The following is a 27347-nucleotide window of genomic DNA, read 5'->3' as shown; positions in this document are numbered from 1 at the left end:
CTTTATGAGCTTTATCTTCAAGTGCCTGTAGCACAATCTATGTTTGCTTTATAATTGACAAAGAGCTTCACTTAATCACTTAACTTCCCATAAGTCGTCGATTTGCTCGAGCGGGCGCCAGTAACGTCTCCATTTGTCCTGTCGCATGCTACTGTAGCCCAATGGCATCTGTTCGCCCTGGGAACATGAAGAGCCTCAAACCGATCGTTCATGATCTTGGCGAAGAAGTCTGACCATCTGGTAGGTGGGCGGCCATGCGGTCTTTTGACATCCCGTGGAATCCAGTCAGTAACAGCAATAGTCCAGCGGTCTTTAAATCTCATTACGTGACCAGCCCATCTGATTTTTGACACCTTGGCAAATGAGACAGTGTCCCTGATTCTCGATCGTCGACGGATGTCAGAACTCCGGATTCTTTCTCTCATTTGAGTGAAACGTGATATTCCAAGCATAGCTCTTTCTATTCTTCTTTGAGAGACCTGAATAGTGTTCGCATCTTGTTTGCGTAGGGCCCAGGTCTCTGAGGCATATGTTAATGCAGGAAGAACAGTGGAATCAAAGATATGTGCCCGGAGCTGGAGGTTCTTCATCCTCTCAGCTATTTCTTTGACGTTCTTGAAGGCGTTCCAAGCCACTCTCTTCCTCCTGCTCAGCACGGGTGCCAGGTCATTTGTCATGTTGACTTCTCGACCTAGGTACACATAGCTGTTGCATTCAGAGATGGTCGTTACGTTGAGAGTGAATGGGGCGTCAGGAACGAGGCTGTTTCTCATGAACATTGTCTTCGTAAGATTCAGCTGTAGTCCTGCCTTTCCACACTCATGGTCAAAGTCGGCCAGCATTTGTGCCTCTTGGCTGATGTTTGGTGTTATTAAAACAATGTGATCAGCAAAGTGGAGGTGGTGTAGTTGCCGACCATCTATCTTCACTCCCATTCCTTCCCATTCCAGTCGTCGCATGATGTTCTCGAGGGTGGCACTGAAGAGTTTCGGTGAAATGGTATCACCCTGCCGCACCCCTCTCTTGACATCAACGATCACTTCTTTGTAGAATGGTGAGATCCCGGTAGTGAATCCACAATACAGCTCACGGAGGATCCTGATGTATTGGGCTTGAATGCCCTGATTGGCTAGGGCTTCAATGACTGCTTCTGTCTCAACAGAATCAAAGACCTTCTTTAAATCAATGAACGTTTAAATCAATAAACAGAGTGGCATCTTGAACTCCGGAGAAACCTCAATGAGCTTGGTTATTGTGTGGATATGGTCGATGGTGCTGAATCCTTTGCGGAACCTGGCTTGCTCGCATAGTTGTCCTTCATCTAGTGTTCTGCCAATCCTATTTAGGATGACTCGAGTGAACAACTTGTAGATGACAGAGAATAGGCAGATCGGACGATAGTTGCCAATGTCATGGATGTCTCCCTTCTTGAACAGTAGTACGGTCCTGCTGGTTTTCCAATGGGATGGAACCTTGCATTTAGACAGGTAGCGAGTGAAGAGCCGAGCCAGTGTATTGATGAGTACTGATGGCAGGTTCTTCAGGTGTTCAGGTCTGACCTTGTCTGGGCCGGGTGCTGTTTGTTTCTTTACCAACGAAATGGAGTGTCGGATTTCGGAAGGGAGAACGTTGGGAACGACATATCCATCCTGTGGAATTTGGTATGTCAGCAAGTGGACATGGCTATCGAAGAGATTTGAGTAGAAGTCATGGATAATCTTCTCCATTGCCGTTCTGGAGGATGTGATGGATCCATCAGGATGTCGGAGGGCAGTCATCTTGGTCTTGTAGTTGGCGAAGGACAGGCAGGCGTTACTAATACTTTCCCCGGCTTCTGCTGCATCTACCAGTACTTCTGCTCTTCTCTCTTTGAGGTCTTCCTTGATCGCATCTCTGCACTGCTTTGCAAGCTCGGACGTTAGCTTGCGGTTGCCTGAGGCATGCGCCAAACCACGCTGGCGAATTAGCTCAAGAGTTTTCGAAGATAGGCGATTTTTTTGTGGCTATCTCTAGGCGATTTTTTTGTGGCTATCTCTTTCTTGGCGTTCCTCGCACATTCATGGAGGTGCTGAACCAGTCGATCGTATTCCTCGTCAATGTTGTCAACAATGGCATCTTCCCATGTTGCCGCAATAGTGCCAAAGAGTTCCCAGTTGGTGGTCGTTCTGGGAGTTCTCTTTTTGAACTTTGCAGCCCTTTTTCCCCACTCTGTGAAGTAGAATTTTGCACGAAGGAGACGGTGGTCCAATCCCTTTTGAAATTTTGGGACAGCAGCGACATCGGTCAGGCAAAACCGTCGATTGAATATGATGTGGTCTATTTCGTTGTGAAATCGTCCACTGCGAGACTCCCATGTCCATCGTTTAGATTCTGCCTTCTGGAACTGTGAGTTACCATGGATGGTCTTGGTCGACATGATGAACTCAGACAGTCTCTCACCCTGTTCGTTCCATTCTAGGCCATGGGTCCTGATGTGAAGTTCTTCAACTGATCTTCTCGGTCCTATCTTGGCATTAAAATCACCCACAACGATCTTGTAGAAGGTGTGGTCTTCTTTATAGAACTTCTCCAGCTCCATGTAGAACTTCTCAATTTCTCCTTCATCATAATTGGATGTTGGTGCGTAGACAACGGAGATAGAAGCTGCAGGCAGTGAGCCACATCTATTCAAATGTAAACGTCCGATTCAGGTTGTTAGGCATTCGAATGAATCAATGCTCTTGGCCAAGTTTGTGTTGACAAGGACACCGACGCCTCCGACATCTCTTTTATCACATGTTCTGAGGAACAATTCTTCTCCAGTGTTGAAAACGGCATGGTGAGATTTGTGCCTTCTTGTCTCGGTCAGACCAATGATGTCATACTTGATCATTCGCGCTTGTACCATCAGGTCCTCGATGGATGCATCTGATGCTAGCGTACATGCATTGAAAGTACAGACGATCATTTTTGTCTTCCTTCGTTGTGGCAGCCTAGTTCGGCCTTGAGATTTTGTTGGCCTCTCCTTTCTCATCCTTCTCAGTGCTGCCATGTCGGTGAAGCCTTCAGGGTCAGGTGAATGAGACTAGTTGTAGTTACTGGTTTTGGCATATCGAATACACAACGGATAGCTTGCCAGGCTCTTCTGTGCAGGCGGAATACTCTCGGTAGCTTGCCTGTCTTTCCGAGAGGGATAGAGGCTTTTGGGGCGACCTCTAATCATCCTTGTAGGTGTTACCATATTTGAACCCTATCAAATATGGTGCGACAATTCCGGAAGATGGGTATTTAGTGTCTGATGATGTGTCACATGGCCGCAAAGTGGCCACGCGGTCCGGAAAGCGTCCTGGAGTGTGGCGACGGCTGGGTAGTGGAGGTAGTGTGACAAAGAGCAAGTATATTTTTTTTTCCTTTTTGCTAGAAACGGCATTGTCTCCTTGGTGTGATGGAGGATTTGGATACACAGTTTCTTGACATTCCTTTTCAGAATTAAGTTTAATGTGCTTCTTAGGGGAGCTCCAGAGGGGAAACACATCAATAGCCACCTTACCTGGCACATGTTAACATGCTTACTTTACAGTGCTGTTGATCAGGCTCCCTGAGAGCTGTTTCTATGGGCATGTTTACTGATATGGCCATAAATGCAGCCCTGAAGGTAGCACTGTAGCTGTTTTAGCACTGATGGAGCAAGAATAAATGTCCCACTCTTTCAGTTTCACAAATTATAATCCCAATGCAATGTGTAATTTAAGGTGGTCATCGTTCCATTTCTGGTCCTTTTTAACATGAAAGAATAAAGAGAATTTTAAAATTAATCCATTTTTTTCCTGGTCACATAAATGTTGCTGTTTGTTCTTTACCCCCTAAATTGTGGAAGATATTATTTTGCAAAAATTGTGCCACTATACCATAAAGTTAGAACTTCTTACCTTTAATCTTTTTCTCTTTTTTTGGATGACCGCTGGCAGTGCTCAGAGGTTATTCCTGCCTCTGCACTCAGGGATTACTCCTGGAAGTGCTTTGGACACTATGGAATGCCAAGGATCAATCCCAGGTCAGCTGCATGCAAGGCCAGTGTTCTACCTGCTGTACTATTGCTCCAGCTACAACCTTTAAATATTTTTTTAATAAACAAACACTGTTTGAATAAACAAAAACTGTTTCTGGACCTATAAATGAATTTGTATTTGTTTTGGGGCCACACTTGGCAGTGCTAGGGAGACCATATGGGAGGTTAGGGATCAAATTTGGGTCAGTACACGCAAAGCAAGCTCCCTGTCTGCTGCATCTCTTAGGCCCCAATACCTATAAATGAATTTAATAAAAGAAATGTATTTTGCCTTAGAAGAAATCGATCATATACTTACTGTTTCTTTTCCTTCTATTATATTCATTGATTCAGTCATTCAATCAATCAACATCTTTTATGTATCTGACATGTTCGGAAACTAAAACTCTGGTAAGGAGACAGAGGTATGTAAAGAAATGATGATGGAAGTTACAGTGGGACATCAGAGAGGGAGTGGTCACTTCAGACCTGAGACAGCTGTAGAAATGAGAGCTGAAAATGGGACATCAGGGCAAGATGGGTAGTCTGGGGAGGATAGAAGGGATGAAGGAAAAATGTGGACCAAGACACAGCACAAAGAACAGTATTAACTAAGGAAAGTCATATGTTTGAATAACACTAGGATTCAGTGTTGAATGATGTGTGCAGCTAGCTATGGGACTAAGCAAAGGTAGAATAGAAGCACAACCAAAGAGACAGAGATTGATATATAATTCTTCCTTAGTCGAGCCTGTGTATATGTACATACTTGTTAATGCTTGACTCTGGCACTACAATTTGTTGAAACACAGTGTGAGCCACCAGTGGTATGTGCCAGTATCAATGTATTTCAATGTTCATGTATATAGGCATTATTCATATGTGTATTTATGTATATATATATATTTATATGTCCAACTAAGGAACATGAATTTTAATATGTGTTATTATCTTACTGCCTTTTTATTATCTATCCCTAAGTTTGAGAAGTGTGTCTGTCAATTCAGAGAAATATAAGAATTTTTGAGGCATTGGGTACATTAATAATTTGTTAAGCTCAAAAGATGATTGTAATAATCATTATGTAATAATTATGCGAGCCCCACTAGGCTTCACAGTTGAACACTGAATTGGAGTGTGGATAGGCTATGGAATAGAACTCAACTATAAGAAAAGGTGAAACCTTGGGGCTGGAGAGATAGCACAGCGGGTAGGGCGTTTGCCTTGCTCGCGGCCGACCCGGGTTTGATTCCCAGCATCCCATATAGTCCCCTGAGCACCGCCAGGAGTAACTTCTGAGTGAAGAGCCAGGAGTAACCCCTGTGCATCGCCAGGTGTGACCCAAAAAGCAAAATAAATAAATAAATAAATAAATAAACAAACCTTACATTTTGTTTTCATATGGATGGAATTTTTTTTTAAGTGAAATAAGTCAGATAGAGAAAAACATGCTGAATGATCTCACGCATAGAAAGAAACAAAGCAAAGGGTTAGGTAATGTCCAATAAGAACAAACCCACAGATTCTGACTGAGGTAATCGAAGGGGTGTGTGTGTGTGTGTGTGTGTGTGTGTGTGTGTGTGTGTGTAAGGTTCTTATGGACTGTGGTTAAGGATTATTATCACTTGGTGGTAGGCATGGTGTGGTAGTTTTGCACTCCTCAAACATAGAAACATGGACAACTCTTAAACTAATAATACCTTCAGTAAATTAATTTTTATAAGAAACAGAAAAATACATATATTCTATTCAATTCTTGAGCTCAGCTGATATGTAAAATTTTTCCTTGATATTATTGTGGACTGAATAAGGGTCCTCTGGAGATATGTATGTTCTAATCCCTGGAACATGTGAGTGATACTTTACATAGCAAAAGAGATTTTGTAGATGTAATAAAATTAAGGAAACTGAGATGAGCGATTAGCCTGATAATCCTGGTGAGCCTAGTGTAATCCTAGGGCCTTTACTGGAGGGAGGCAGAGGATCAAGGGCAGAGAAAGTGCCATGCTGAGGGATGCAAGGGAAGGGAAGAAAGAATATATGGAAACAGAAAGCCAAGAAATGTGTGACCACTAGGAAAGGCAAGGAACAGATTTTCCCTTGGAGACTCCAGAAGGAATGCCACATGCTGGCACTGAACTCTAGCCAATGGGACTTCTTGGACCTCTTGTACACATCTCAACTCCAGATCTCTGAGTTAATACATTTGTGTTATTTTAAACTCAGCATGTGGTATTTTGTTGTGGCAAATATATGGCAATTTGTTGCAGTAGGAAACTAATATATCCCCAACACATACCTGACACACAGGACTCAGTTCCTATCCGCACTTGACAAGGAGGGAATAGGTATAAGGTATGTTTTAATAATTTGCTCTAAATCACACTATGCCCAAGTGATAGCAAGGGATCGAGCAAGCAGTTAGTCTCTATCTCGTCTAATTATTTTCTCATATTGTGTTTATAGAACTGACATGTGCTAACTTAGCATGATAAGGGAAGAAGAAGCTGAGCTCAGTCTGGGTTTTTTTTGTTTTAAATTTAATCACAGTGACATAGACCCTTACAAAGCTGTTCATGATTAGGGTTTAGTCACACAGTGTTCCAACACCCATACCTTCACCATTGTACATTTTCCAGCACCACTGTCTGCAGTTTCCCTCCCATCAACCGCCCACCCCTACCCTGAGCCTGCCTCTATGGCAGGCACTTTTCCTCTCTCTCTCTCTCTCTCTCTCTCTCTCTCTCTCCTCTCTCTTCCTCCCCCCTCACTCGTTCGCTCACTCTCGTTCTTTCTTTTTTAATTTTAATTTTAATTAATTAATTTATTTTTACTAGTGAAACACCATGAGGTACAGCTGTAGACTTACAAACTTTCATGCTTGGGTTTCAGTTATACAATGATCGAGTACCCATCCCTCCACCAGTGCCCATTCTCCACCACCAGTGATCCCAGTAACCCTCCCATCCTCCCACCCCTTCCCGCCCACCCCACCCCGCTTTTGTAGCAGGGCATTCCCTTTTGCTCTCTCTTTCCTTTAGAGTGTTTTGATTTGCAATAGAGGTATTGAGTGGCTATCGTGTTCAGTCTATAGTCTACTATCAGCATGTATCTCTCATCCTGAGCAAATCCTCCAAACATCCTTTACTTAGTGTTCCCTTCCTTATTTGAGCTGCCTTTCCCCCCAGCATGTGCTGCCAGCTTCCAAGCTTGTGTATTTGTCTCCCATTCTGTTACTTTATATTCCCCAGATGAGTGCAGTCTTTCTATGTCTATCCCTCTCTTTCTGACTTATTTCACTTAGCATGATACTTTCCATGTAGAACCACTTGTATGTAAATTTTATGACTTCATCTTTTCTAATAGCTGCATAATATTCCATTGTGTGGATGTACCAAAGTTTCTTTAACCAGTCATCTGTTCTCGGACACTTGGGTTTTTTCCAAATTTTGGCTATTGTGAACAGTGCAGCAATGAACATAGAAGTGCAGATGTCATTTCGACTGTACTTTTTTACCTCTCAGGGATATATTCCCAGGAGTGGTATTGCTGAGTCAAATGGGAGCTCAATTTCTAATTTTTTTGAGAATCGAACATACTGTTTTCCAAAAGGGCTGAACCAGTCGGCATTCCCACCAGCAGTGAAGGAGGGTCCCTTTCTCACCATATCTGTGCCAACACCAGTTGCTTTTGTTCTTTATGGATGTGGGCTAGTCTCTGTGGTGTGAGATGATATCTCATTGTTGTTTTGATCTGCATCTCCCTGATGATTAATGATGTAGAGCATTTCCTCATGTGCCTTTTAGTCATTCGGATTTCTTCCTTGAGAAAGTTTCTGTTCATTTTGTCACCCTATTTTTAAATGGGGTTGGATATTTTCTTCTTGTGGCGTTCAACCAGTGCTTTGATATCCTTGATATCAACCCCTTATCAGATAGGTATTGGGTGAATATCTTTTCCCATTCTGTAGACTGTCTTTGCATTTTGGTCATTGTTTCTTTTGAGGTGCAGAAGCTTCTTAGCTTAAGATAGTCTCATTTGTCTATCCCTGTTTTCTCTTGCTTGGCTAGTGGTGTGTCATCTTTAAAGATACCGTTAGCTTCCATGTTGTGGAGGGTTTTGCCAACCTTGTTTTCAATGTACCTTATGGATTCTGGTATGATGTTGAGGTTTTTAATCTATTTTGATCTTACTTTTGTACATAATGTTAGGTAGAGATCTGAGCCCATTTTTTTTGCATGTAGCTGTCCAGTTTTGCCAGCACAACTTATTAAAGGGGTTTTCCTTGCTCCACTTCACATTTCTTGCTACATTATCAAAGATTAGCTGATCATATATTGGGGGGGGTCTGTATATTCAACCCTGTTCCATTGGTCTGCGGTTCTGCCTTTGTTCCAGTACCATGCTTTTTTAATTATTACTGCTTTGTAGTAGAGTTTGAGGTTGGGGAATTTGATTCCTCCCATTTTCTTTTTCCCAAGAATTGCTTTAGCTATTTGTGGCAGCTTATTGTTTCATATGAATTTCAGGAGTGTTTGCTTCATTTCTTTGATGAATGTCATGGGTATTGTTACAGAAATCACATTGAATTTGTACAATGATTTGGGGACTATTCCCATTTTAACAATGTTAATTCGTTAATTCTCCCGATCCATGAGCAGGGGATATCTTTCCATTTCCTCATGTTCCTGAAGTTCTCGCTCTCTCTGTCTCTCTGTCTGTCTCTCTCTCTCTCCCTTTTGGGCGTTGTGGTTTGCAATACATATACTTAAAGGTTATCAGGAATATCCCTTTACCTACGTTTAGCACTCAGTTCTTGTCCAACATGATCATTTCCAGCTATTATTTTCATATTGTTCCCTTCTCTATCTTACCTACCCTCTGCTGCACACACATTTCTGGTTGATTCCAACCATTGATCAGTTCTCCTAGCCCCTGTTTTCCCTGGTCGTGGATATTATATTATAATTTTTGGTATATTATATACCACAAATTAATGCAGTCATTCTATATCTGTTCCTCTGCTTCTGATTCATTTCACTCAGCATGATACTCTCCATATCCATTCATTTATAGGCAAATTCCATGGCTTCATTTTTCTTAACAGCTGATAATTATTGCATTGTGTAGATGTGACATAATTTCTTTATCCATTTGTCTGTTCTCAGGCACTGAGGTTGTTTCCAGTTTCTGGCTATTGTGAATAGTGCTGCAATGAACATAGGAGTGCAAATAATATTTCTGCTGTGTGTTTTGGGCCCCAAGGGTATATTCCCAGAAGTGTTATTGCTAGGTCAAATGAGAGCTCAATTTTCAGTTTTTTGAAGAATGTTCATTGTTTCAGAAAAAGACCAAACCAGTTGGCATTCCCATCAACAATTAAGGAGAGTCCCTTTCTCAGCTCAGTTTGAATATTGATACTTTTGATGCAAGGGAAGGTGGTTGAGACCTGCTCTTAAGGGGTTGTCTTAAGTCCCAAACACAGAAATTTCTAGACTTTGTGCAGGAAAGAATTCAAGAGTGAGTTGGTAAAGACAACTAAAGTAGAATTCATTGAGCTAGAGAGTTGGGTTGTGCTCATGCTTTGCATGCAAAAGACCTGGGCTCAATCCCACCACCAAATGGCCCCTCTGAGCACCACTATGAGTGACTTCTGAGCACAGAGCTGGGAGGAACCACCGAGCATCTGCCTTCACCCCTGAATAGAGAGAATTTACTAAGCAAGCAGTGAACAGAGTAGCCCCACTTGTAAGTGGAATCTAGCTTTCTATTATCATCATTGGTTTATGCATAAGTTTTCTGAGATGGGGAGGGGTTTTCCCAGGAACAGGAAAGGCCTTTCCATTCCTTATAAGGCTCTATGGAGATTATCATAATAATTGTCAAAATGTCATGGTATGGGTAGGCATGCCACTTTCTATGTAAACATATTATAATTAGGATATAATGAAGAAAAGTGGGTCAGCATGGTTGTCTTTGGACACCATGTTGGATTCCACTGACTAAAGCAGGTGTGAAAACACCTTCTGAGATCAGGTAAAGAAGATTGTGCCAGCCTGATGTGAAGAATGGGTGTGAGACCATGTCCTACCAGTTCCTTGGCTCACCTTCAGTAATCAGTTGGGTCTGTAAATGTGAACAAGATCTGGCTTACCTGTCTTTTTCAGATCTTTTTCTGTTTACCTTAGGGATTTAATGTGCAGTTCAAATGATCAGTAAATGGAATGTTCTGGGAAGTATTAAATATTCTATGAATGTCTGGGGAACATAAAGTAACAAAATAGGAGACTAACACCCAATAATGGCCGAGATTAGCACCAGGAATTTTACTCCATGGCTTGGAGGCTAACCACACATACTAGGGGGAAAGGGAGCTCAGATAGAGAAAGGAACACCAAATAAAGGTGTTGGGAGGATCCTCCCAGGATGGGAGAAGCATGCTGAAAGTAGACAATAGACCAAACATGATTGTCACCCATTGCCTCTTTTGCAAACCACAACACCCAAAAGGAGATAGAGAACAAAAGGGAATGCCCTGCCACAGAGGCAGGGTGGGATGGGGGGTGGGAGGGATACTGGGATCCGTGGTGGTGGGAAATGGGCACGGGTGGAGGGATGGGTATTTGATCATTGTATAATTGAAACCAAACACAAAAATTTGTAAGTCTACAACTATACCTCATGATGTCTCACTAATAAAAATTTAAAAAATATTCTATGAATGGTATGTTACTTACTATTATATATGTGGTGGCTTGTATAGAAATCTTTGAATAATCTCATTCAGCATTGTTTTGATAGAATATTTATGAGAAGAAGGCGGGCAAGGGGGAACCAGTTCTGGGCTAGAGAGATAGTATATATATGGTTGTAGTGTTAAGATACTTGGGGTCTACCCTAGTTGACTCCTGACACTACACATAGTCCCTGAGTGCTGCTAACAGTGACTCCCAAGGACAGAACCAGAAGTAAACTCAAGTACTGCTGGATATAGCCCCCCCCCAAAAAAAAGAAAAGAAAATAACAAGCTTGGCTGTTCAACAACCTGCTTTTACATGTATTGTGATAATGCCATTTTGTTTGAAGTTGCAGTTTTCAAGAATCGATGGGATACACCCTAAATGAAAACTTCCTGTGATGGTCTCTAGTTACCCTGCTGACAGGGTCTCCTGGCTGATTAGCTCTGATGTCTGACTCATTTGGTAAGTAGGCTCTTAATACTACTTGATAACTTGCGCTTGAATGAAGTGCTCTTTTGTGATTTTGGTTATAAGGGTTCACAGTTTAGTCCCTTATAGAAAATTTAATTTTTCTTTCTTTTTCTTGCCCCCCTTTAATTTATTTTTCTTCTTACAGTGAATCCTTCTCATTACACTCCTCATTACACTCCTGAGAGAACATCTCATAGCCTGCAGGAAGATAGAACTTAGTGGGAACTTGCAGTGATTTTAGCAGCTTTTTAGTGGGTTTGGGGGGATAAGAGTACAATTAATCCCTTGAGAATTTTTGTCATTTGTGGTGGAGAATATTAGGCTAGTGATGAGTTGAAAATCTGGGGCTAGGGGGAGACCTGACTCACAAAGATTGGGGGTTTACAAAGAAAGCCAGTGAAGTGAAATTTATTCTTTGCTTCCCTGTTCTGATATTGCCTGCAATCCTCCTTGTGCATTTTGGGTGCTTTAATTGGTAAGTGTCTACCATTTGATTTGGAGATTAGTTGAGATCACCAGGATGTTGAAAGGCTGAGACCTAACCTGACCAGACCTGAACTGATTGGCAGGTTCTCAAAGTTTTGAAATATTAATGAGCTGCCGTTTGGGTTGCGAGAACTCCAGACTTTTTGTAGCACCTTGTTTTGATTTATTGTTTCTTTTGTTTACCTGTCAGATATCCCAGCCTATAACATAGGGCTTACAGAGCACAAGTGTTTTATGCATGTTCCAAGCAAGTCAAGTTGTTCTCACTGGCGTAATGTACAGTCATCCAGCGTAAGCAACTGGCATCCTTATGCATCCATTTTTGTTGCTGTCTTTCATTATTTGCCTGGGAGTGGTCATTAGATGTAGACTTATTTGAACAAGGGTTTGCATGTAAAACTATTGAAACCTAACAAAATTAAAGAAAATAACTTGGTACTTATGAACAGATTGACTTCTTCAAAGACTAATTTGCCCTTCCAGCAGTAATGCATGAGAATGCTTATCTCGCTGCAGCCTAGTCGTTGTTCTTATTCCATAAATATTTATGGAGTTCTCACAATCTTCCAGGCTCAGACATATTTCAGAAGTTTTCAGAAGTGCCCCAGGGGATTGGACATGCAGCCAGCTGAGGGCACGTGTAGATGAATGACAAGATGGGAGGTTTTTCTCTCATCGCTTTTCTGTGGTCTGAGTGTCTCTCCCTATCTGCTGCTGCAGACTAAATCAGTCTCATGGTGTCATTCTTGTTTTATTTTTTTCTAACCCAGACATGCAAAATTTTCTAACGAGCAGTTCCTTCACACAGGCTCTCCACCTATCTGAGGCAGTCACTCACAGTTGTGTCAATTGTCAGCTTATCAATGCAGACCTCCACCCAGATGGTACTTCTGCTGGGTGGTTTACCTTCCACTGAGCAGCATCTTGCTTGCAAAATATTTTGCTAATATCATAATGATTGTAATAACCTTGTAAACCTGATAACTTCATTCCTTTTACAGAGCCAGAAAAAGAACTCAAGTAATAAGTAGCACTTTTCCCTTTCCAAATTGGCACAAGTAGTTATTGGGTGTTAGGAGCTGACTCAGTACAGGTCTTCTAACTTCCAAGTTAGAATTTCTACTGCCGTGGCATCCTACCTTTGGCATTTCTCTCGTTCAGCGCCTGTTTTAACACACCAGTGAACTCAGTTATTAGAATGTTATGGGAGTTAATTTGGGGTGGTTCGAAGGTTTCATTATACTTTTTAATTTGTCAAGTGTTCCTCAATAAAGCTGAAAAATCCTTAAAATGGTTTTAGAGAGATAATACAGGGGTTAAGGCACCTGTATTGCAGTTGGGCTGCCATGGTTTGATACTTGGCACTGCATACAGTCTGTTGTGCACTTCCAAGAGTAATAACTGAGCATAGAGGCAGGAGTGGCCCCGTTGGATGTGCCTCCCCAAGTCCTAAAAATGTAAAGGTATTAAGGAGCCCAGGTATTCAAACCTTTTGTGTACCACATTTACTGATATCCTTTTGACCAAAGTTAGTCCCATGGCAGATTCCAGGTTCAGAGAGAATATGACAGACTCTTGTGGCAGATGGGAGCTGAGAACCATGTCTCTAATTGTAATCAATTGATCAGTCTCCCATGAGGGTTACACCAGCATGTACTTACCAAGACAGGGAATAAATCGCTGGTACTGCCACGGGCTCCATTAGATCTAGCCCTAAAGTTTTCTTCATGTACTTTCTCATTCTCTTTCCTCCCTCTACATTTCATCTAGAATTCTTTTTTTTAAAAATCTTTTGGACAACACCTGGCCGTGTTCGGGGTTACTTTTGGCTTTGAACTTAGGAATTACTCCTGGTGGTGTGCAGAAAACCATATGGGATGCTGGGAACGGACCCCAAATCTGTCACATGCAAGGAAAATGCCCTGCTCATGGTACTCTTGCTCCAGCTCCTGCATTTATCGGGAAGTCTAAGTATCTAGAGTAGTGTTTTTCATGTTGCCCCAAAAGCACAAAAACGCTTTAATAGAATAGTGGGGCTTTATTATCAAGAAGACGGCCATGCTGGGAAACTAATCTAAGCAACAGAGGCTATACAGCAAAATTTTGAAGAGAAGTAGGAGGGTCCAGCTTTATGCGTGGTAGACTTGTGGTGAGGTAAGAGTCTACATCTAGTCAGCAGTTTTTCAGAAACTCGTGCATATTTACAGGGGGGAATGATGGACATGTACAGTGATTGCAGCTGAAGACTGCAATGGTCTTCACTGACCAGGACAGTCTGGCCATTGTCTGAGATCCCAATTGGTGCTAAAGAGTTTGAAAGACTTTGTTTTGATTGGGCCTGGAGCAATAGTACAGAGGGTGACCTGGGTTTGACCCCCAACATTCCATAAGGTCTCTTAGCACTACCAGGAGTACTTCCTGACTGCTGAGCCAGGACTAACCTCTGAGCATTGCCAGGTGTGACCCCAAAGCAACAAAGCAGGAGAACTTTGCCTTGACCCAACCAAAGTCAAATATGGCTTCTCTCAGAAAGAGTTTGCTGCAACTCCCAAACTACAATCCTCAGGACATTCTGTTTTGCTTTTTATTTTATTTATTTATTTTTTTTGGGGGGGGTCACATCCAGCAATGCGCAAGGGTTCCTCCTGGCTCTGCACTCAAGAATTACTCCTGGCAGTGCTTGGGGGACCATATGGGATGCCGGGGATCAAACCCAGGTTGGCCGCATGCAAGGCAAATGCCTACCCGCGGTACTATCATTCCAGCCCCTCTGTTTTGCTTTTTTAAACCCTAAAAGGTCTTCTAAAGTTTGGTGAAAAAAGAGAAGGAGATTAAAGTTGTAAAAGTTTTAATTATTTTATTGACTCAATTTCTTCTGTCATTACTCCCTCCCCCCGGGACAAAAAATAATTTAATATAAATTCTTCCCAATTAAATAGAGAAATTAAATACGAAGGTATATAATCTTGTTGAGTAGAACTGAGCTTTGTAACAGTACCAAATATCATGTCTAAATTGTTTTTGTTTTGCTGTCAAGTGATTTCTATCTTCTTGGGAGCTCAGAAATGCTTTTAGTGAATAAACAGTGTAGATGACCATAACTCTATAGACAGAGCAGAGAGGAGCACAGTAGGATTTAACAGGTGGAACTGTCATATGCAGTGACTGTATATGAAACTGACATTACTCTTTAGCTGAAGGCAGCTTAGAAAGCTACAAACCAACTAATTGCCCACAGAGTGGCAGTTCAGTGTTAGGTGTGAACTGCTCATTATTTAAATAAGAATTCTGCATAATCAAATTACCTGGAATTTCAAGCTTGCCTTTGTGTGCCATATACTGTTTAGGTCATACGGATTTTACCCTCCACTCACTTTCTGTCCCCTTTATGAACTTAAATAGACCTTATCTGCTTGTACCAGAAGTTTGTTTTTTTTATTGTTGTTTTTTGGCCTGAACTTTGTTTTTTTTATTGTTGGGTTTTTTTTTTTAAATTTGGGGCCACACTTAGTGGTACTCAGGCTTGTTCCTGGCTCTGGGCTCAGGGACTGTACCTGGTAGGGTCCAGGGGACCATAGAGGGTGCGGGAAATCAAACTCGAACGGGCCACATACAAGGCAAACATCTTAACCGTATGTACTCTCTGGCTTCTTCTGGGCTGGACTTTGGGATTTAGATCTTTCAGTTTTGTGGCAGTTACATATGTTTCCATTTATAATGCTAGAGAAACCAATGCTGGCATGTTCAGAGGCAGAAAAACACTGCATGGCTTGATAAGGGCTGTTCCATGCTGAGTTTGACTGACTGCAACCAACTCTAACATGCCCTTCCCACCCTTGGCACGCACAGAATGTCAATGAGTGGAAATCCACGGCTCCAGGTAGCTCCTGTTTGTTTTTGCAGGGGAGTCAGATCGAAGTGATTTGAGAGAATGCCAGATTTTATAAATGCAGAGCCAAAATATAGAGCAAGGATGGCAGAAATGATCCCAGGCATAGAGCAGGGTGGGGGGCTGTGGTCGTGGGGTGGAGGGTAATAGGTGGGTAGATGGGAGTAGAGGAAACCAAGCTTCGTTCATTTGTATGAGTATTTTTAAGATTTAACATCCTAATTTATTTTTGAAATCAGACAAGATTTCAAGTCACTTATCAGGGCTCATACTGTGCCTATTTATAGAAGTCAGAATAAAAGCAAATGAACCATGAATGCTAACATGCATCTAGCAAATTTAATAAGATTTAAAAGTTAAATAAACCAATGGAGCCTGAAGTTTTCTCCTGCGCCCCTTTACAAATTTTAACTTTGTTTCCTTTTTTTTACCCTTTCTTCATTTTACATAATTTTATAAATGCTCAGCCTTAGCTTTTGTATACTAAAATAATTCAGAAGCTCATTTTTAGAGGGATTCTCATTAAATATTTTTTGGAAATTTTATGAAAGAACTGTGATTCACAAAGTTATTGATAGTTGAGTTTTAGATATATAGTATCTCCAAGTTCTCCCCCACCCCAACCCCAGCCCCCTGCCCAGTCTGCTGCCTTGATAGAAAAATTTTAAAATTTGGTTTTTGTAGTTTGGATCTCATTCTCTTGTCTTATTGATTGGCGGTTTGGATATAGAACTATGCCACTCCCCCACATTATTGATGTACCTGAGATCCTTGAACCCTGTTTTCCATTAAGTCCCTTCTCAACTTTTTACTTTCATCATTCATTTATCAGTTTGTTAATGGCGGTTTTCTAGTCAACCTGCCATAAAATATCACTGTCACTGTCCTTCCATTGTTCATAAATTTTCTCGAGCGGTCCCAGTTAACGTCTCTATTGTGAGACTTTGTTGTTACTGTTTTTGGCATATTGGGTGCGTCACAGGTAGCTTGCCAGGCTTTGCCATGCAGGCGAGATAGATACTCTTGGTAGCTTGCTGGGTTCTACGAGAGGGGCGGAGGAATTGAATTTGGGTTGGCCCTGTTGGCTGCGTGCAAGCAAACGCCCTCCCCGCTGTGCTATCACTACAGCCCGCCATAAAATAAAGGAAAAAACATGTTTTTGGTATCTAGGTTTTCAATAGCAATAAAGGAGATTTTGTTAGTAATTTATAGCACATGGGTAGCTTACAATAAATATTTTTTTGATTTACATTTTGTGTGGGATAGAAGGGGATGGATGAGTTTTGTCTCAAGGTTTCTTTTGTTTCAGGCTCCATTTATAGATTAGCCAGGGCTGGTGACTTATCTGAAGACTTGGTTGGGGAAAAATTGGCATCTATTCTCACATGACTATTGCACAATTCAGTTCCTCACAGCTTTAGGACTGAGGGTCTCAGTTTTTAAGAGCTTTGGAAGTCTTTTTTCAGTTCCCTCTTTCGCAGTCCTGGCTAGTTCTACAACTGGCTTTATCAAAACCAAAGTCTGTAATTTAAGACATTCATTCACCTTTGCTGTTAAAATAAGTTATTAGTCCAGCTGACATTATAGGACAGAGATAACACATGTGTGAGTACTAGATTGGGGTACTTAAAAGTTGTATGAGTCCATTTCAACAAGCCTTTAGAATCCTGGTGGGTGGGGGTGGTGGTGGTAGGGTGTGTGTGTGTGTGTGTGTGTGTGTGTGTGTGTGTGTGTGTGTGTAGAAATCCTATCTTTTCTGAGTTAAAATAGTTGCCAGGGAATAGCCAGTATTCTGTGCAGAACTGGCTTTTGCAGTCCTGGACCAACCCTCTGCAGGACCTGATGGAACTGCTCTGTGAGTAAATGCACGTAGAAAACCACCTTGAGAAATGTCAAGGAAGAGAAAGAAAATTCCCAGCTGCCCAACTCTAGCAAAACAGCTGCAAATACACATCCTCATCTTCTTCTTCTGAATTCTCAAAGCTGTGAGAAGAATGAGAGCACATTCTGGTCAGGGAGGTTTTCAGGGTTCTTGTTGTTTGTTTTTTTCTTTTGTATTCCCTGCAGTTGCTCCAGAACAAAGTAGGCAGAGGTTTGTTAGGAGTGGCGAACCCTTGAAATGTCAGAAATATAACTTCTGTTCCCTTCAAGAAAACAAGGTCTTAGATCCAGAGAGATAGTACGGTGGGTAAGACGCTTGCCTTGCATGCAGCAGACTCAGGTTCTATATCCGGCATTCCCTAAGCACCACAAAGAGTGATTCCTGAGTGCAGATACAGGAGTAATCCCTGAGTATAGCTAGGTGTGGCCTAAATGCAAAACATAAAAAGAAAAGAGTACAAGGTCCTATGGATGAGAAACAGATCAAGTGCATACTTTCCTAATGGCACTACAGGCAAGGTTAGGCAGAAGGGATTGTGGGATTATAGAGGCTTGATACCTAATACACAGGGGCAGATGTTCAGGCCAGGCTCCCTGGGAGAGGACCACAGACTGAGCCAGCCCTTGAGGAAATACGTGTAGCTTCGCAGGAAGAAAGGGCACATTTGGGACCTCAGAACAGCACAACATTTGAGCAACTCTCCAATATACTGAATTTTTGACAATAAAAGAATATGGTATTTCATACATCAGGGCACAGAACAGGAACTATGACTGGAGGTTCCTTATGGACATCTCTAATTGAGCTCAGTGTCCCTGCCGAATGCAAATGCCTCTGTATTCCTAAGTAAGCTTAGAAGTGTCCCTTGGCCAAATGTGACAGCTTCTCAGTATCTGTATTGCAAACCATAATGCCCAAAAGTAAAGAGAGAGTATGGGGGATATTGTTTGCCATAGAGGCAGGGGGATGGGTGGGATGATGGGGGGCTACTGGGGACATTGGTGGTTGGAAAATGTGCACCGTGGAAGGATGGGTGTTTGATCATTGTATGACTGAAACTCAAACATGAAAACTTTGTGACTGTATCTCATGGTGGTTCATTAGAAAAAATAAACAGTGTCCATTGAGGAGCAAATAAAAATATGAATGCAGGGAATGAAAATCTAGGTCAAGGACTGGTGGTCACTGTACAAATGACAAAGTTGTTTGTCTTGCTAATCTCCTCCTGGTTATAGGGCAACAGTGCAGGGTTGGGATGTAGTCTTGCATGGGCTTCTACAGCTTTGTAACAGTCACTACTCAGCACATAGCTAAGGCCATCTGGCCTGCCAGCATTGCTTCTTTTACTAGAGGATCCGGAAGGTTTTCCCAAAGCATCTTAAGCCAGGATAAATGATTTTTACTAGCATAAAGCCTTAAGGGAAATTGAGATCAGGAAAGGAAGAGAAAATAGACTTAGGTTTTATGTTATTAAGTAGTCTAAAACATTTTTTTTCTTCTTTGAAGTCTTTTGGTTTAGTTCATCAAAAGAGAGGATGGGATGAAGGTGATCTTACCTGAATACCTTCATTTGTTTTGGTTTGGGGATGGGGGCTGGGCCACACTAGAAGTGTTCAGGGACTACTCCTTGTTTTGTGCTCAGGGGTCACTGCTAGAAGTGCTTGGGAGAACCATATTTTAGGATATTTTAGTGCTGGGGATTTAATGGAGGTTGGCTGTGTACAAAGCATATGTCTTAACCCTTGGATTATCTACCCAGCCTCCCAAAGCACTTTCTTATCCTCTGTTTTCTTTTTTATCTTTTTAACTCTTTCAACTGAAAAGTGAATGATTCTTTTAATTTTGTTTTAGGCATGGTCATTTACAGTATTGATAATGGAAGGGTTTCTTTCTTTCTTTCTTTCTTTCTTTCTTTCTTTCTTTCTCTTTTTTTTTTTCGCTTTTGGGTCACACCCAGCAATGCTCATAACCTGAGTGCATACTCCTGGCTATGCACTAGGAATTACTCCTGGCGGTGCTTGGGGAACCATATGGGATGCCAGAGATTGAACTCAGGTCCGCTTTGTGCAAGGAGGCAAACGCCCTCCCCATTGTACTATTGCTTTGACCCCATAATGGATTTCATGCAAAAAATATTCCATTATCACATCCTCCACCATTGCATCAGCTTCCCTCCACCATTGTCCCAGTGTCTCTCTTCCCCATCATATTTCCACCCTCATTCCCCCTACAATGATACGCTTCCTAGTAAACACCAGTAAGAGTGAACAGTTTTTTTTTCTTTTATGTTAGGAAGCAAAACTTCATGGTAACACTCAACAGTGTTTCCTAAGTACCTTCCACGTATCAGGAATCAGTGTCACCAAAATCCACACTTGTCACTTTACCTCCTGACACCAACTGGTTGAACGCTGTAGAAATTTCAGGGTACAGCCAAAGGACACAGAACATGTGACTCTGTGGTAGCAGGAATGCATGCTGAGACTGGTTTGGTTAATTTTCTGGACTTTGGTAAAGTCTTCAAAATATGCCCATTAGATCCTCATTCTAGCACTAGTACTTTCCTTCTCTGTTGCTAGGAGGGGTAGTGGAGCATCAGGATAGTAAAAGTAACTCCCTGGAGCTTTGCTTCTGGTCTGCAGCAAAGGCTGCAGATATTCTGAATTTTGGAAGTTGTCTCTGAGTTAGGAGCAGAATAAATCCTCGGGAGGGACCACCGCATTCCTGGGAATAGGCCCTTATTCTGGATGGAAGGACTCAAAAAGGAGCTGTACCTTTGAGAATAGAGATTTGATAGCCTTCCTCGAGGGTGAAGTTTGAAAGGTGAATGGGTACAGGGGAGGCTTTATGTTGCTTTAATCTGCCTCACCGAAGTCCATCCTCATTAATTCCTAATACGTGTAACAGAGCTCTCCCGGTAAGACCTTAAGCCCGATAAAGTCCCGCTCCTCTATTAAGACTGTAACTGTACACTTTGCTCCTGCTGTCACATTTTTGTCACTTTGAAGTCTCTGTTTGAATCGAAAGAGTACTCTCTTTGACTGGATTTGCCTCGCAGATTAGTTATCCAGATTGGCTCAGAGCCCACGAGCAGAAGTAGTTTCTGTGTCTTCTTAAAGACCAAGGGACGCTTCACGGGGACGACTTAATCTGGAGAGCTATGCGGATTTCATTCTCACTTCTTAATTAATAGACTCTTTGGGGGAAGTTGAGACTCTAGAGCTGACCGCCTGGTTTCAGGAGTCTCCAGAATGTTAGTTCTCAACATTCCCGTCACTCATTGCCAGGAGCGTTTGATTTAGTTAAAAACAAAAAATACAGAGGAAGAAAGAATAGAAAGGAAAGAAAGAAAAGGGAAAGAAAGTCATCTTTACAAACCAACTTGTATAATGTAAAGAACAGGATAAATGAACCCATTATGATAAAGCCCGTAATAGTATCTTGCTCTGGGTGGGGCTTACACAGAGGTTTACATAGGTTTAAAAAAATCACTGAGTGTGATGGCAGTGATAGTACAATAGGGAAGGTACTTGCCTTGCAACAGCCAACTTGACACCCCATAGGGTCCCCTAAACCCCACCGGGAGTGATCACTGAGTACAGAGCCAGGAGTAAGTCCTGAGCACCACTGGGTGTGACATCAAAACAAACAAAAGTATCATGAGCTATATAAATTACTGAAGAAGAAAAATGTGTTCTTACTTGGGGATATATACCCTCATTCCCCAAGATTCTCAGTAGTAACTTCTAGGGAATTGGAAGATAGTGTGCAGGATCTTATTTGTGCTTGAAGAGTTGTCTCTCGTTGGAGAAATGATGAGAGTGGGGACAAGGGTGAATATAGGACAACGGTTGGCAGGCAGGTACAATGACACTCGGGTCCTTGGAATAATGTTGGTGGGGGAGCAAAAGATGGAAGAACTGACTGGTGTGTGGGGGAAGGAAGCTCTGGGTGGGGGTGACTTCCCAGCATCCCCAGGGAGCTGCAGTGAGGATACAGTGGCCAATGTTGGGAGATGAAGCATTCAACTGGAGACATGTAAAGCTTTAAAGGCCTGTGAGCCTGTCTTAGAGATGACAAGTGGCTAATTAAAACAATGACTCTAGAATGAGAAAATTGTGCTGGACGGAAGTTATTGATATTGGAGTTGCTGGCCTGGACGTATAAAGCAATGTGGTTGCAGGAGAAGGCTTTGAGCAAAAGCACAGAATTGGAAGAGAAGCGTTTCCGGGACTTACTCTGCCCTGGGGAATTGCCACATTTAGAGGTCAGGGAGGGGAGGAATCAACTGGAAGCTAAAGAGTGTCAGAGAGGTAGCAGGAAGGCAAGGAGACCAGGAGACTGTGACCCTGGGCTATCTGCATGAAGCAAATATACCCTAAGCACAGAAATCCTCAGCAGGATTTGGGTAGAAAGTAAACCCTATCTTCTCGTTGGGATTACTTAACTGGTCTCATAATTAAATTGACATGAACTATACTCAGAGGAGAAAAACAAATTCCCTAATAAGATTTGAGACCAATGTCAATCAGGCAGTTTGGTCATACACAACATCCTGAAAAAGAAGAAAAATGGCAGGGACTGAAGACAGCCTCCACGAAGATCCTAATTCTGTGCAAACAAAAAAATCTTTGGAGGAGCTGGAGAGGTAGCATAGTGGGTAGGATGCTTCCTTGCATTTGGCCAATCTGGTTTCAATCCCCAGCACCCCATTGGTTCCCCATACAATGCCATGAATAATCTCTGAGTGTTGAGCCAGGAGTAACCCATGAGCAATGCTGGGTGTGGTCCCCAAACAAAAAACAAAACAAAAGAAACAAACAAAGATCTTTGGCTGTGGCCCCTACCAAATTCTTTCAGGCAGTAAACGATGAAGGAAGTAGGGGAAAGAATTTTTTTCAAAGTCTATTAGGTCTTGAAATATCTTCAGCAAAATAAAAACTATCCACATGCTATAGTGGATTCTTTGTGGGGAAGGGAAGGATTAGGTCACATTCTTCTCCATCACCCTCAATAATCTGAAAGTCGTTGGTCATGACAGTTTATGTAGGGATACAATAGAGTGGCAAAGGCATTTTATTTTTGTCCTGCAAATATTTGTTGCTTTAGCTATATGATCAAAATATTAAACCTTTATGTAGCACTGTAGCACTGTCCTCCTGTTCATCGATTTACTGGAGCGGGCCCAGTAGCATCTCCATTGTGAGACTTGTTGTTACTGTGTTTGGCATATTGAATACATCATGGGGAGCTTGGCAGGCTTTGCCGTGCAGGCGAGATACTCTTGGTAGCTTGCCGGGCTCTCTGAGAGGGGCAGAGAAATCGAACCCGGCTTGACCTGGCCGGCCGCGTGCAAGACAAACGCCATACCGCTGTGCTATCGCAAACCTTTATATAACATTTACCTTTATATAAAAAAATTTAAACTGATGTCTGCTCCTTTTTGTGTGTGCATGTAGTAGCCAGCAGTAGTGTACTCAGAAGAGCAGTGTTCGGGGGAACATGTGGTGCTGGGGATCAAACCCTGAGACTCCACATGTAGAGCAAGTGCTCCAGCCCTGTGAGCCCTCTCCCCAGACCTGAAGTTGAATTCCTGTTTATGTATTTTGTTTTTTTAAACTTTATTTTGGGGCCATCTCCAGCCATACTAAGGCGTGATTCCTGGCTCTAGGCTCAGGATCCTGCTGAGTCTCAGGAGATCATATGGGATATTAGAGATTGAACCCCAGGTTAGTCGTGTGCAAGGCAGGACCCCACTCACTGTAGTATCCTCCAGTCCCTTGCAGTTGAATTCTTTAGCACAAGGCAAAGGGACTAATTGGGGTCCCAGCTTTGTAGTTTCTTTTGTCAAATAAATTGAATTTGGAAAATGCTGTGGGAAATTATTTTCAAGTCCATGTATTTTCACCCAGGAGGCTTTTTAAAGCATCATTTTCATGGTCCATTCCAGTCCCTGTGCAGAAACAAACAGCATGATACTTGATTCATGTAGCTTTAAAGGGCAAAGCATTGAGTGAACTTTCTAGGGAAATTTAGAATTTCTCTAGCTGATATTAAAGCTAAGTATCCCCTTAGGCTAAATGACCAGCAACTTTTCTTAAACTATTACAAATACCCCAAGAATAGAAAGAAATCAGAGTAGTCATTTCTCAAGGCACAAATTTTCAGAAGTCAAATATCACTGTTTTGTTGACTCAAATGCATAGGCTGAGAAATAAAGAAAATGTATTCAAAAATGAGGTCCAATCTTTATTATAGAAGGTGTTTTAGGAATATAATGCATTGTAGCTTTGGTCAGTGAGTTTTAAAAGTATAGCCTGGAAGTGAGTTTTATACACTGGAGAGTTATAGTGACCTCTGGCCATGGATCCTGAGTCCTCCACAATCCTGGGAATGAAAGCAGTGATTTGAGTATTTCCTAGGGCCCAGAGAGTAGCGGAAGCCCAAGGGATATTAAATGTTGAATAATATGGTACTGAATGGAAAACTCATCTTTGGCAATATCCTTTCTCTTGCTTTCTTTCTGAGTCCCAGACTTTTAAGAGAAATGATCTGTATTAAATTTCTTCTTCTTCTTTTCCACTTAAGAGGTTCTACTGAGAATTGCAATGTCAAATCTATAGTGAAGTTCTTTATATACTGGTTGCAAAGAGGTGCGTTACCATCCTACTTCGTGGGAAGGTAGGACGCACTAGGTTTCTACTGTAGGTGGCTATTATGTTTAAGAAGAACTTTGATTTTCCAGCATGGTTTTATTTACAAACTATTATATGCTTTCTATTGCTTTGGGACAATTGGGTGTCCATCTTGATCCAGGGGAACAAGAGTCTACAAGGATTTAGAGTGAAGGTTCCCAAACTTATTTGGTCCACTGTTCTCTTTTCAAAAAATAATTGCTGAGGCTTGAGAGAGAGTTACAAGTGTTAGGATGCTTGTGTTGCACGTGGCTGACCTGGGTTCAAACTCTGGTACCTTCTCTGATCCTTCAAGCCGAGCTAGGAGTGATCCCTGATCCTAGAGCCAGGATAAACCCTGAGCACTGCCAGGTGTGTCCCCAGTGCTTCCCCGTCAAATTACTCTGTATCCCCCAGAAATCTACCTTCTTTAAGCAAGAAAACAAATTACCCATCAAATGCACTGTAGGGTACTCTGCCCTTCCTGTATTATTCAATTGCGCCCCCGCCCCCATTATTCCCCACCACAAAGGGAGATAGTGGGTATCATATACTTTAGGAAAGACTCAACTAGGGAGACTTAGGCGAAAGCCCTGGATACATCAGAATAGCTACTCCACAGACTTTGATTTACTTTAGATTTCAATGATAGGGCTGGAGGGATAGTACTGTGTGTAGGGCATTTATTTGCAAGCTATTGAGAGTATCTCGCCCACACGGCAAAGCCTGGCAAGGTCCCCGTGAAGTATTCAATATGCCAGACACAGTAACAATAAGTCTCATGATGGAGATGTTACTGGGCTCGCTTGAGCAAATCAATGAACAATGGGAGGACATGCAGTGCTACCGCTGACCTGGGTTCAATCCCTACATCCCATATGGTCTCCCGAGCTTGGCCAGGAGTAATTCCTGAGTGCAGAGCGAAGATTAACCCCTGAGCATCGTCAGGTGTGACCTCCCCCCAAAAAAAGCAAAAAAAAAAAATTGAGTTATAGGGCCTTTGCACACCTTATTTGGATGGTGTGTGTGTGTGTGTGTGTGTGTGTGTGTGTGTGTGTGTGAATTTGTAGATGGATTTCGGAGGTGGTCTAAGTATGAGGTCTTTTGATTTTTTTTTTTGAGAGTACTTTATCATCATTACAGAGTCATCTGCCCATTTCTGTGACTCCCTGCTTCCGAACATGCAGGTAGTTACCAAAACAAACTAAAATGTCTGAACTTGGTGCCACGAAATCCTGGCGTTCTTAGAGGTGGATGTGGGTATGCATAGGAAAGAACATAGAAGATCTCTTTTCCTCTGATGTTTAGTTCGTAGTAAGGATAAGTAAAGTAAGTAAAGTAAGGCCCTCCCGTTGATCATCGATTTGCTCAAGCGGGCCCAGTAACGTCTCCATTGGAGACTTTGTTTTTACTGTGTTTGGCATATTGAATACGCCACAGGGAGCTTGCCAGGCTCTGCCGTGCGGGCGAGATACTCTCGGTAGCTTGCCGGGCTCTCCGAGAGGGGCGGAGGAATCGAACTCGTAGTAAGGATAATACCCACCATATTTTGGTCACCCATTAAAATTGTGGTTCTACACTCTGTCTTGACCTGATGAAATACAGGTCAGAATATTCACATGTGTTCTTTGGCCCTGAAGTCCCATTAATCTGAAACAAGATTTAGAACATGCCTTTTTTTTTTTTTACTTTTTTTTATTAGTAATATAATTTTTTTTTATTAGTGAAATACCATGAGGTACAGTTGGAGATTTACAATTTTTTGTGCTTGGGTTTCGATTATACAATGATCAGATACCCATCCCTCCACCAGTGCCCATTTTCCACCACCATGGATAATATCCCCCCTACCACCATCCCCCCATACCCCCCTGCCTCTGTGGCAGGGCAATCCCCTGTGTTCTCTCTCTCCTTTTGGGTGTTGTGGTCTGCAAAAGAGGCATTGAGTGGCAAACATGTTCAGTCCATAGTCTACTTTCGACATGCATCTCCCCTCCTGGGACGATCCTCCAAACACCCTTTATTTGGTGCTCCCTTCTCTATCTGAACTGCCCTTTCCTCTAGGATACCCGGCTGGCCTCTAAGTTATGGAGTAATGCTCCTGGTGTTGATCTCAGCTATTCTTGGGTATTAATCTCATATTTTGTTACTTTATATCCCCCAGATGAATGCAATCTTTCTATGTCTATCCCTCTCTTTCTGACTCATTTCGCTTAGCATGATACTTTCCATATTGTACCACTTGCATGTAAATTTAATAACTTTATCTTTTCTAACAGCTACATAGTACTCCATTGTGTAGATGTACCAAAGTTTCTTTAACCAGTCATCTGTTCTTGGGCATTCAGGTTTCTTCCAGTTTCTGGCTACTGTAAAGAGTGCTGCAATGAACAAACAAGTGCAGATGTCACTTCGACTATACATTTTTGCCTCTCTGGGATATATTCCCAGGAGTGGTATTGCTGGGTCAAATGGGAGCTCAATTTCTAATTTTTTGAGAATCGTCCATACTGTTTTCCAGAAGGGTTGAACCAGTCGGCATTCCCACCAACAGTGAAGGAGTGTCCCTTTCTCGCCACATCCGCGCCAGCATCGGTTGCTTTTGTTCTTTTGAATGTGGGCCAGTCTCTGAGGTGTGAGATGGTATCTCATTGTGGTTTTGATCTGCATCTCCCTGATGATTAATGATGTAGAGCATTTTCTCATGTGCTTTTTTGCCATTCGGATTTCTTCTTTGAGAAAGTTTCTGTTCATTTCATTGCCCCATTTTTGGATGGGGTTGGATGTTTTCTTCTTGTGGAGTTTAACCAGTATTTTGTATATCCTGGATATCAACCCCTTGTCAGATGTGTATTCGGCGAATATCCTTTCCCATTCTGTAGGCTGTCTTTGTATTTTGGTCACTGTTTCTTTAGAGGTGCAGAAGCTTCTTAGTTTAAGATAGTCCCATTTATCTATCTCTGTTTTCACTTGTTCGGCCAGTGGCATGGCATCTTTGAAGATACCTTTAGCTTCAATGTCATGGAGGGTTTTGCCAACTTTGTCTTCAATGTACCTTATGGTTTCTGGTCTGATGTTGAGGTCTTTAATCCATTTTGATCTTACTTTTGTACATGGTGTTAGGCAGAGTTCTGAGCCCATTTTTTTGCATGTAGCCATCCAGTGATGCCAGCACAAT

At 42.1% G+C, this 27347-nt stretch overlaps 1 protein-coding gene across 2 annotated transcripts in view; it reads left to right on the top strand.

Moving 5' to 3' along the window:
* The window catches only part of LYPD6 (LY6/PLAUR domain containing 6), a 182061-nt gene that overhangs the window by 25989 nt on the left and 128725 nt on the right, over positions 1 to 27347 (top strand). Inside the window, exon 2 of one of the 2 annotated variants that reach the window (XM_056117569.1) lies at positions 11114 to 11229. The exons of the other annotated variant lie outside the window; for it this stretch is intronic. The gene's annotated coding sequence lies outside the window, so the exon portion shown is untranslated. The remainder of the gene's footprint in view (positions 1 to 11113; positions 11230 to 27347) is intronic. 2 annotated transcript variants of the gene reach the window in all.

Source organism: Sorex fumeus, unplaced genomic scaffold (assembly GCF_029834395.1).
Source record: "Sorex fumeus unplaced genomic scaffold, SorFum_2.1 ptg000035l, whole genome shotgun sequence".
NCBI lineage: Eukaryota > Metazoa > Chordata > Mammalia > Eulipotyphla > Soricidae > Sorex > Sorex fumeus.
The sequence above is the reverse complement of the archived record's forward strand: the minus strand, read 5'-3'. Positions and strand labels throughout refer to the sequence as shown.